The sequence below is a fragment of the Cololabis saira genome, chromosome 5 (genome assembly GCF_033807715.1).
Source record: "Cololabis saira isolate AMF1-May2022 chromosome 5, fColSai1.1, whole genome shotgun sequence".
Classification (NCBI taxonomy): domain Eukaryota; kingdom Metazoa; phylum Chordata; class Actinopteri; order Beloniformes; family Belonidae; genus Cololabis; species Cololabis saira.
Genome location: NC_084591.1, coordinates 3,081,323 through 3,092,820, shown reverse-complemented (window position 1 = coordinate 3,092,820; position 11,498 = coordinate 3,081,323). Strand labels below are relative to the sequence as shown.

Sequence of the window (11,498 nt, the reverse complement as noted above, 5' to 3'; positions counted from 1 at the left end):
GGAGGAAGATATTGTTCGAGTCGCCATTGATGAAGCAGAGATTTAAGGCCCCCCCCCCCAATGTAACCCTCCCCCCATATCCACATGCAAGTCTTCGTGATGATGTTGTTTGCTTTATGTGCCGAGGTGTTTTTGCACCTCGACACTGCGTATTTATACACAGTGTGAAGATGCCTTTTTTTTCCTCACCTATCCCAGTGTTACCCTTGGAAAACACACCAGAGACCTCCATGGTAACAAGTCCAGACCTGCTTCTGTGCAAACACTAAGAATCTAACGTTTGTACTGACTGAGATATTCAAACACAACATGTTACAATAACAAGTTTATCTGCTTGTTTAACACTTGAAACTAGTTTTACGACATGAAATATTAGATCAGTTCATCATGTTTATGTGTCTCTGACATTCAAACAAATGCTTAATTTTCTCTTCATACAAATGAATGAGTTGACATTTGTCCCAGAATTCCTCCTGACATGTTTGTTTGTGTTGAAACTTGGTTGGTCCATTCATTTGGGTGCACAACATGAGTTTGTATGGATGGATCCACTGGTGCAGCTGCAGAGCTGCAGAGCTGAAGTCACTACGTCTTTATTGGAGCAGCAGCATGATGTCATGAATATTGATGAAGCTCTTTTTCACTGGTTCTGTTGGACTGTTGGAAGCTGCATCCTGGTGGCTTCAGCTCACATCTATCATTCTTTATTCAGGTTGGAGGAATGCAGGTTGTCAGAGATCACCTGTTCTTCTCTGGGCTCAGCTCTGAAGTCCAACCCCTCCCATCTGAAACATCTGGACCTGAGCAGGAACCACAACCTGCAGGATTCAGGAGTGAAACATCTGTGTGGATTTCTGGAGAGTCCAGACTGCAGACTGGAGACTCTGAGGTCAGACATGTTTTAGTTGTGTGTTCAGATGAATCTGATGTGAAAGTTGTGTTGACACTAACCTGCAGACATCAGGCTGATCTCCTGCTGATCCACACTGACCATCTGACTGCAGTTTCTTCTTCTCTGCTTTAGTCCCCCAACAGTTTGTTTCTTCTTAAACTTCCTCTTCTGATTTATTACATATCACTAAACATTTGAATGTGTCAGACAGGAACAAATGAAGAACCGGAGATGTGTCTGAACCTGGAATAAAACATCTTCAGAAACATTAATTAACTTGATAGTTAATACGTTCAAAAATGTCTCCAGACGCTGTTAACATATCAGATACAGGTGTTGGTATTCCTGCTGGGCATTGCTTCCTGACGCATCTCCTCCAGTGCCTTTGAACAGGTGTGCTGTGACACCTCACTGAACACCTCTGTGGGCCTAAACGGGTCCACAGCTGGGGACCACCATTCATTAACGTTTCGCTCCTTTAACCCCAGTACGTCTCATGATGGCGGAGCGATAGCAGGGATCTCTCCCTGCCACCCCCTGCTGATGCCCTAGGTGTTAGTCCCCCAGCTCTTCTGCTTCCTCCTAAGCCACAGCCAGAAGCTGCCTTTCTCCGCCTCCTCAGCCAGCTCTTTCATGGCTTTCCGAAGCCCCGCTCCTGTGCATCCCATGTCATGGAGTAGGCGAGCCGTTGAGGAACCCACGAAGCCCCTACACCACACTTCCACAGGGCAGATGACAGCTTTCCAGCCAGCCTCCCTGCACTCTGCCGCCAGGTCTGAGTACTTGGCTTGCTTCTGCTCGTATGCAGCCTCCAAACCTCCCTCCCATGGGACAGTGAGTTCGACTAGAAGGACTGTCTCGCAAGCCTCTGACCACATGACTAGGTCTGGCTGCAGCGATGTTTCCACAATCTCCCTGGGGAACTGGATTTGCTTCCCCAGGTCGACCCTCATGGTCCACTCTTTTCCCAGCGAGAGGAGTCTTGCTGTATCTTGCTGGTGGGACGGTTTGACAGCCTCTCCAGCCCTTGCAAACTGGATAGGATATCTGCCTGGGGCTGAAGGTCTACTTTTTGCCTCCTTTATGCATGTCTCTGAAACCTCCGCCAGTTTTTTCAGGACTTGGTCGTGTCGCCATCTGTAGCGGCCTTGGGACAGCGCTGTCCTGCAGCTGACAGGATGTGCTGGAAACTTGCGTTGATGGTGTTGCAAAGTACAGGTCTCTTCAGCACCAAACCACTGGTGGAGGTTTCGGGGACAGGGCAAGGTGTCATATGTTGCTCTGATCAGGAAGCTGAGCCTAGCTTGGGGGATCTTCCACAGGTCAGACCATGTCATGGATCTGTCTGTGAGGCCTTCCCATGACGTCCAACGTCCTTGCTGGCCTTTGGACACCGCTTTGATGTTAAGGCGTTCCTGCTCAGTTCTTGCCACTTCCGCCACCACCATGGCTCTTCGGTCTTCTTAGGAAGACTTTGACCAGAACAAGGGAGTATCGCCCCTCCCGAGGCCTGCTCGACCCTCCTGGACTCTGCCAACCAACTCGCAGTGCTTTAGCCTGCCGATTGCCATGTCAACCACTTCATGGGCTTTCCACTTACTCCCTGTTCTTATCTGGGTGCCTGCTGCTCTCACCAGCCCTTCAGCCCTTCAGCTCCAGCACCAGCCGAGTCTTCTCCTGCTTGTAACCTGCGCATTTTGGTAGTCCCAGCCACTTCCTGATGAACGAGTTTGCCAGCCCGTCCATCTTGCTTACCACTGAGGAGGGGATTTGGCTCATCTTCAGTGGCCACATGACCCATTGGTACAGTATAAACTGGTAGCACCATACGTTAATAAACTCAGAGAGTCTGACAGACAATAGTGGACAGTAGTCTTCCAATATATGAGCTGTAGAGCTCATTTACTGAATAACTTGTTACTGTGGCTGAAATCAGTCAAACCAACGTTGGCTTCCTTTGACTACCATTAAATTTCATTTCAACAAATACAAGTTTACCAAATGTAAAACTCTCAACATGGAAAAACATATTTTTCTGTGTTTTTAATATTATTCCTCAATATGTCTGTTAAGATCATTTCATCCAGGTGACATCAAGACATAAGGTGCAACAAATAAGGTCTTTTTATGGTTTTCAGTGTGTAAAACTAAATATAAATACATGTGTGTTGAAGTAAGAAAACTGAAATAAAGCTGCTGCCTAGACGATGAGTTTCCTTCATCAGCAACAAAACATCCAACAAGAACATCAGAAATTTTGTTTTGAAACTATGTCGTCACTCAATCAACTTTTTCAGAGCAAATGTTTGAAAAAACTCCTAAACAGACAAATATGTACTCATTGATGAAGAAATGTCCCCTTAAAAACATGGAAATGATGGATATTGTTCATTTATTCATCATTTATGGGAAAAAAACATTTTAACAAGTAAATATTTTCACATCAAAAATGAGCTTCAATAAACGTTTAGCTTCATTTATATTTACATAGAAAGACTGATATTTGAATTAAATTTCATCTGTTTCTGCCATTAAAAATTACATTAAACCCTGGAGCATCAATTAGTTTCCATATTTTGACGAGTATTTGGTTCTAGTTTCCCTGTAAGGGTTCAGATTTGTACATTTTTGTACCATCATGCATCTGTTCTTGATTAATCAAATTTATTAATCAGACAAAAGTTTTCTGCACCAGTTCCAGATACCATCACTGGAGAAGAGATGTCTTTCATGAATGCTGAATAAACACAGACGTCCTGAAACTCTTTCTCTGCTCACAAAGTCCTTCTATGAATTTAAACTTTATTGTGCAAAAACATCATTTACAAACAGACGTGTTATTGTGGCAGAAACACGTGACCCGAATGGACTTTACATGGTCTAGACCAGGGATATTCAATTGCGGCCCGCCAGGAGCTTTTATGTGGCCCCTGGTCATATTTCAAAAAAGGGGGTGTTTGTTGAATTCTTTTTTTTTTTTTTTTGTTTTTTTTTGTTGTTTTTTTTTAATAATAGTGATGCACCGAATGTTCGGCCGAAAATAGCAAAAAAAAAAACACTTTCGGTGTTCGGTGGAATAAGTGGGGAAAAAACCGAACAGTTAATAACAGCTGGAGTGAGGGAGCAGTGTTAAACGCAGCAAACCTGTCAGCATGTCAGATCATTACTTGGATGTGGGGAAAAAGCAGAGGACACGAGAAATAATCCAGGCTGAGTTGGATTTGGAAAAGCAGCTTGGTGATGGAGACGGTCACGGGGCGCACAGCGCAGGAGCGCATAGTGTTTGTACATGTTAATCTCTGTTGGAGATGTTTTTTACTTCTGATTTTTTGCCAGTGTTGCACAGTGTTAATGTTTGTCACATTATTATTATTAACCTCCGTTGCATAGAGGACTTGTTTACATCATTAGGCTTCTAGGAGTGGTCTGAAATTTTTTTCATTTGAATAAGTGAGGACTTCGCATTTCAGATGGAAAGCCTCCTATAATTCGTGGTTGTTTTGTTTTGCTGATATAATGCACAGATGTGTCATTAATAAAGGAGCTTATGGTTAATATATTGGTTGCTTATTTATAACATCAAACTGGCTACTATGGACTGAAATGCTTGTGCTCAATGCTTAATATAATATTCAAATAAGGAAATCTTGGTGGAAAGTTGTGCTTTGTCATTATGCCGTGTTTTATTAAAAGTAGGTCAATATCAACTTCATTAAGTTTGCACAATGCATGGTTTCAAAATGAACTTGCATTTAAAATAATATTTCTTTATCTGAATATTATATTTAACATTCACAATTACTAAATCTGGAGACAATTAATACATAATTCATATGTAAACTAGATATATTCAAATGTATAATACAAATGTATTATATATACATAAGTCTTCGTCTTTGAGTGCAAAATACATTTTGAAAACCCCCACATTTTCAAATTGTGCGGCCCTCTCCATACAGTCCTTTTGCAGATGTGGCCCCCGGCCGAATCTAGTTGAAGACCCCTGGTCTAGACTGTCGTCCTCATCACTGACTTCATTGAAATCAGTGCAAACTCAGACTTTTCTAATCAGGTCAATAATACTGGAGAGAAATATACGCAGACTATTGATCACATGTGTGACATCAATATGAAAATCAGCCTTCATAAAGTCCATCACCTTTCTTATTCTAATCTGTATGGAGCATGTAAAATGATGAAGATGATGATGCTGAATTGTAATGTATCTTTTATTCTTTATTCAGGTTGCAGTACTGCAGGTTGTCAGAGATCAGCTGTTCTTCTCTGATCTCAGCTCTGAAGTCCAACCCCTCCCATCTGAAACATCTGGACCTGAGTCTGAACTACCTGCAGGCTGCAGATGTGGAGCAGCTGTCTGCTCTGGTGGAGAGTCCAGACTACCAGCTGCAGACTCTCAGGTCAGTGGAGGTTGGACTCGGTTCTGCTGCTTCCAGCAGTTTTCAACTAAAACCAGTTGGTATCAAAACAAAGATCAGTGTTTCCAGTGAAGCTGCAGCTTCTCAGCAGCTGCTTTCCTCATGAAGCTGTTAGAGGAGGATGATGACAGGCTGCAGGATTGGACAGAAAGACAGAGACAGCAGTCGGCCAATCAGATGGTCCAGATGTTTGTTGTAGACCAGTGTTGTGCTGGTGTTCACGTGTCCAGAAATAAAGGTTTATTCCAGCTGATGACCTTCCAGGATGTAGCACACAGCTGCTCCACTGCAGCTCTGAACACCTCTGAAGTCCTGGATGTGCTGCATCACTGACTGACAGCTGGTGGAGGGAGTCTCTGCAAACACTCCTTCATCTCCTCTCTTCTTTCTTCTTCCCTCTACAGGTGGAGATGATCAAGGTGACCTGATGGTCCTCAGAGGTTGAAGCAGCACCAGTTTGTGTGGACAGACTCTGACTGGACCGTGATGATGATGAAGATGTACATAGTTTCAGCTCAGTTTGTTTCTGACTTCCATCTTTTTACAAACTTCTCAGATATTCAAGTATTTCACTGGCAGCCGGTGTAGTTTTCTCCAGGGGGGCTGTACCAAACTCCAAAATAGACATATACCAAAAAGCAGGCAAATGATGTACTAAAGTATCACTTCTGTATTTGAATAAATTAAATCAACAATAGCAACATTATAATGACATGCAGTGCAGTTTTATTTCTTGTACATACATTTTGTGTGAACTTTTTAGGACAAGTTTCTTCTCCATAGAGAGCAGGGCCAATGCATTATAGTAAGACGATGCTGTGCCGTTATGTTCCTGAGGAAGGTCTTGATTCTCTTCAGAAGCCTCTCAGATAAGCAGAGCCACAGTCTCTGAGAAGTTTCCTGAAGATTATTCCCCATGAAGAGCTGCTACAGAATTATTAATAATTAATAAAGTAGATTATTTATCAAATTGAATTATCAAAATGACTTAATCAAAACGGGGCACCACCTGATCTAATCAGGAAAATGATAACTAACAGCAGAATCAGTCTCAAGATAGATTATCCTTCAGAATAATAGGGAAGGGAGGAGTTCGAACACAGGCCTCTGGCACCCAGCAGTTGTGTAAAATGTGTAAAATAAGCACAAACAACTTATCTCATTCAAATTAATCAGAATGTATTTACAGTACATAGGTGTCAAGGAGATGGCAAAAGACACCTCGGATAAATTGTAATGGCTAACTACACAAAAGTAACATTAACTAATTTAAACACAAACTTCATATCACGTGTGTGTGTGTGTGTGTGTGTGTGTGTGTGTGTGTGTGTGTGTGTGTGTGTGTGTGTGTGTGTGTGTGTGTGTGTGTGTGTGTGTGTGTGTGTGTGTGTGTGTGTGTGTGTGTGTGTACAATCAAGTAAATACACACTTAAACTAACAACACAGTTGTGACGGGATCAGCGATCCAGCTCACAACGTAAAACTAACTTTTAAAATGTGTTACTATGTTTTTCTGCCCAGACACAGAGCAGCCTCTTACGTGAATCTTTGTAAATGAAGAAAAAGGGTGGTTTGGTCCCCTCGGACGGTTCTTTGGTGAACAAAGGGTGGTTACACTCAGCAGGGGACCCTGATAAAGAGCGGCTCTCTCTCACTCTATGGTCCTTGTCTCCATGTGGATGAGTGGTGCATTATGGGTACAGCAGCTGGGCCTCCTTCAGCTTCAGGTCGGTCCAAAGGCATTCACGTCGAGACAATGCGAGGTCCCTGGTTCGGCTCCTCTGCGGTTCGGAACATTCGTGGGTCACTCGTTGCAGCGCAAAACGGACGCTTATAATGGCGGTTCCTGCTCACGGGGGACCCCATGGAACCGTCGACAGGTCCGAGGCAGCAGGACCTGTATGGGAGAGCAAACAGAAGAGAAGAGAGAGAGAGGGAGGCCTTGCTCTTTTATAGCGGAGCCCAGGAAGTCGATGCAGCCCCTCCTGCAGTTTGGGATCGTGTCCAATCAGAGCGTGGTCCCTTATCACTGAAGGGCCACATATGCAAATCCGGCAAAGCTTTGTCCATGGGGCTTTTGAAGTCTTCTTAGTTCCTTTGTTCTTCAAGTCATGTCCTTCAAGTCGTAAAACTTTAATTCTGGTCTCATTTGAAGGCCGAAACCCGGCCTTCTACCAGTCAGAGCCTGACCGTTCCCCATCACACATTTCATATAAATTCATAATCACACGAGTCCATAATCACACCATGAATTCATAATCACAGATGGGCGGTGGCCCAACACTACATAATTGTATTTCTGCCTTTTGGAGCTGGCTGTGGTTTTTGCCTGGTACCACTGAGAGCATCTTTGAACAGTACAGCTTTTACCAGTCAACAACACCAGCATGATCGTTCTCTTCCACAGCATTTATTTGAACACTATACTGCTTTCAGGTTCTTTATTAAGTATATATATATATATATATATATATATATATATATATAAAAAAGATATGTTGATATGTGGAGGAGCAGCATTTGGATCAGTAGCAGCACCATTCTCTCCACAGCCCTAGTGGCCTAATGGATAAGGCACTGGCCTCCTAAACCAGGGATTGTGGATTTGAGTCCCATCTAGGGTGGCAATGTTTAAAATTGCTCAATGCAAGACCGACTTAATATCTTCAGATCCTAATTTCAATACAGCAAGATTTGTGCTTTCATTCATTACTGATTTTTTTTTAACTTACTATGCCTGTTATTTTTATTGTCAAACAAATTTGACACCTTTGGACATTTTGATGCCTTTTATATATTTAATTTCTTTGATGAGTTGTCTCTTTCTAGGTCTTAGTCTCTGCAGGGTCTCATACAATATGTAGAGTTTTTATGATTGTTCAGATGTTACTGTGGTAAGTTTGTTCATTCAGATGTTCATAGTGATCCAGGGCTGGTTTACAACATCTTGAGTTACATGCACAGTCTCCGTAACCAAGTAGAGACCTTTTTAAGTGAGGTCACACTCAGGGAGTAACTGACTGTCAGACACACCAGGTAAATAAATACAAGAAGAGTGGGAGGAGTTTCCCACCTTGTGGCACAAGGGAATAACAGCAAAGAATTAAAGTCACTAAAACTGACTAAAAGGAGAGGAACCAGACATTACTCCCTCTCAAGCAGTCCACATCTCTTAGCAGAACTAAGAATTGAATGTTTGAATTAAGTTTGGTTAAGAAACCTTCAATGTGATTTTCTTGTCTTATCAAGCTACATCTAATTTCTCCATTTAATCACCATGTTTGAACTATCAATGTCATCAAAACATTTTGTTGTTGTTTTTTTGTGCTTTGTAAATGATATCAGTTCCTTTATTATATCATAAGACCAATGCAAACATGTATCTTAAGTGTGTCCATTGAGCTACATTATGCGTGAAAACCATAATGAGGTTATGCATAAAAACGGTCCATATAGAAATATAGTTCTAGAAATGAATCTATCATGTAAATAAGCTGAAATCTATAAGGTTCTTTTTCTTTAGATATAAGAGGACATTAACTGAAGTTCAAAATCAGCTCTAAGATTGGCTGAGGTGTGACTTTTACCATCACAGGGACACATACTTGCAACCAGACATCACACTCACACCTACGGGCAATTTAGAATCATCAATTAACCTAGTATGCATGTTTTTGGACTGTGGGAGGAAACGGGAGTACCCGGAGAGAACCCACGCAAGCACGGGGAGAACATGCAAACTCCACACAGAAAGACCCCTGCCGGGCCTGGGAGTGGAACCGGGAACCCCAGTAAAGTCAAGATACATTTTTCTTATAAGTTAGTTGTCAATTTTTGTTTAGTAGCTTGAGTTACTTTCAATGTTTTTAATATACATATATATATATATACCTCTGGGTTATGGGCACAGCAGCTTCCGCTGTGCCACTCTGCTGTACAACCAGGTTGTGACTCAGACACACAATCCCTGACTCTGGAGGAGGCTCTTTCCCTTTTCACCACTGGGACCAAATCTGTCAGACACACCACGTAAAGAAGTACACATTTGGTCGTGAAGAATTGGAGTGCCTCACCTTGTGGCACAAGTGAAGATAAAACTGACATAAAACTGACTTGAATATAATTGATATTATTGGTATAATTGATCACATACTGGCAGAATTGAAGCCTGAATTATAATTCTGGTTCCAGCAAAAATCAGACCAGCTTAAAGTTTCAAGTTATTCAAATCTAATGACAACATCAGATCTTTGCTGGAACACACAAGACCTGCTTTAACTGGACCCTTTTCAGGGCAGGTAACCATATATGGTAACTATAAAAGTTACCATCCTTCATAGCTCTGTTACTTCACATAAAGCCAGGACAGTAGTGGAACAGGTTTGTGTACTAAATATATCACAGTGAGGTGGAATGAAGCTGAGTCAGAGGTAGAACAAACTTTTCTGTCAACAGGGTTTTTATAACAAGTTGAAGACGTGTGTTGAGGGCCCTGTGGCTTAGTTGGTCAAAGCACCTGTCTTGTAAACTGGAGATCCTGGGTTCAAATCCCAGCAGAGCCTCTAAACTCATGAAGACAAAGGTAAGGATGGAACTCCTGTAATGTTTGAAATCACATACTTTGTGGAAAAAAGTATTCAATTTCTGGGTTTTCCACACAGTTGGATAAAGTCTTCTCCTCTCTTTGAGAGGAAACTGTTTGGCAACACTTACAATGTTTTTCAATGTAGTAAGTGCTTCTTCTAACATTTCCTAAGCATTAGAAAGCAGACTGAACTCTCATCACATTTTAACAGCCCTCATTCATATTGAGGTGATTGTTGTTGCTCATCAGTGAACAGTCGTTGGCTGACCGTCACTGCTACTTGAGAAAGCTTTGATCCAGTCAGGACTGGGTACAAAGAGAGAGCTCTCTTCATTCAAATATCAATGACAGTTGTCATTATCAAACCTCTCCAAGTCTATTGTTTCTTTTTAAGAGGATGCTGTTTCCACATGTCTAACTGAATATACCTGCAAACATCAAGACGGTAATCAAGAAGTTGTTGTATAAACTGAGGGACAAATGGAGGTAAGTAGCTTTTGATATTGAAGAAACATCACCAAATAGTTACTTTCCCTGATATGTAGACTGCTCATCTGGTCATAATGCTGGAAAACTGTGACGTCTCATTCAGCTATTTCACGTACTTCCCTGCACCGTTGGTGGTCACTCAGCATGGCTGCTTGCCAAGCAGTTGACTGGCGTTCAATTCCAGCCATTGCAGCAAACATGAGGGCGTTAAGACTGAAGTTCTCTTTGCTGGGGGAAAGTTAGCAGTCTTTATGAAAATGAACTCAAACAGTCAACACGTATGTCTACATGGACAACAATACTCTGACCGTAATCACATAAGGTCATTTGCTGGATGTGGAGATAGCAGCTGGGTTTCAGCTAAACCTGCGGTGAAGTCGCAGGAGAATGCTACAGACAGACAGATGGGAGGTGGACGGGTCCAGCATCTCCTGGTGCCGGAGGAGACGATGATGGAGCAGTAGCGAAACCATGAATGAGGTGGAAGATTTACTCCAATCCTGAAAAAACCTGGTGCCGGCCCCTCCAACTTCAACAACTTCCGTCCGATATCCAATCTACCTTTCATCTCCAAAATTCCAAAAAAACAGTTGCTTCCCAACTCCATTCTCACCTGTCCCATAACAACCTGTATGAACAGTTCCAGTCCGGTTTCCGCACAGAAACAGCACTCATCAAAATCACCAACGACCTTCTCATGGCAGCTGATTCTGGACTCCTCACCATCTTCATCCTCCTTGACCTGAGTGCGGCCTTTGACACCATCCATCACACCACCCTCCTCAACAGACATCACCCACACTCCACTCTCTGTAAATGGCTTTTATTATAGGGGTCATTTTAAACAGATTTTTCTCCACATTACTACAGTAAAATGGCAATGGAAGGTGATTTTTCTCCCCTTTACGGCAGTGAAATATAACTAATAAGTTGACTCATCTTGGAAGTGATTTTTCTCCACATTTCTCCAGTAAAAGCACGTAGGCTTTATGTATCTTTTAGGACCTTCACTTTGCTCGAGAACCCTGCCTACCGTATTTACTCTAGTGCGCGCCCAACGAAAAACAAACAGCGGCTCACTTTACCGCAGTGGCAG

The 11,498-nt window shown here is 42.4% G+C and overlaps 1 non-coding gene across 1 annotated transcript; it reads left to right on the top strand.

The window, feature by feature from the left end:
* Nucleotides 1–9,816: 9,816 nt before the first annotated feature.
* trnat-ugu (transfer RNA threonine (anticodon UGU)) lies at nucleotides 9,817–9,890 on the top strand. The gene has a single exon. It is a non-coding gene; the product is annotated as a tRNA-Thr (tRNA).
* The last annotated feature ends 1,608 nt before the right edge of the window (nucleotides 9,891–11,498 follow it).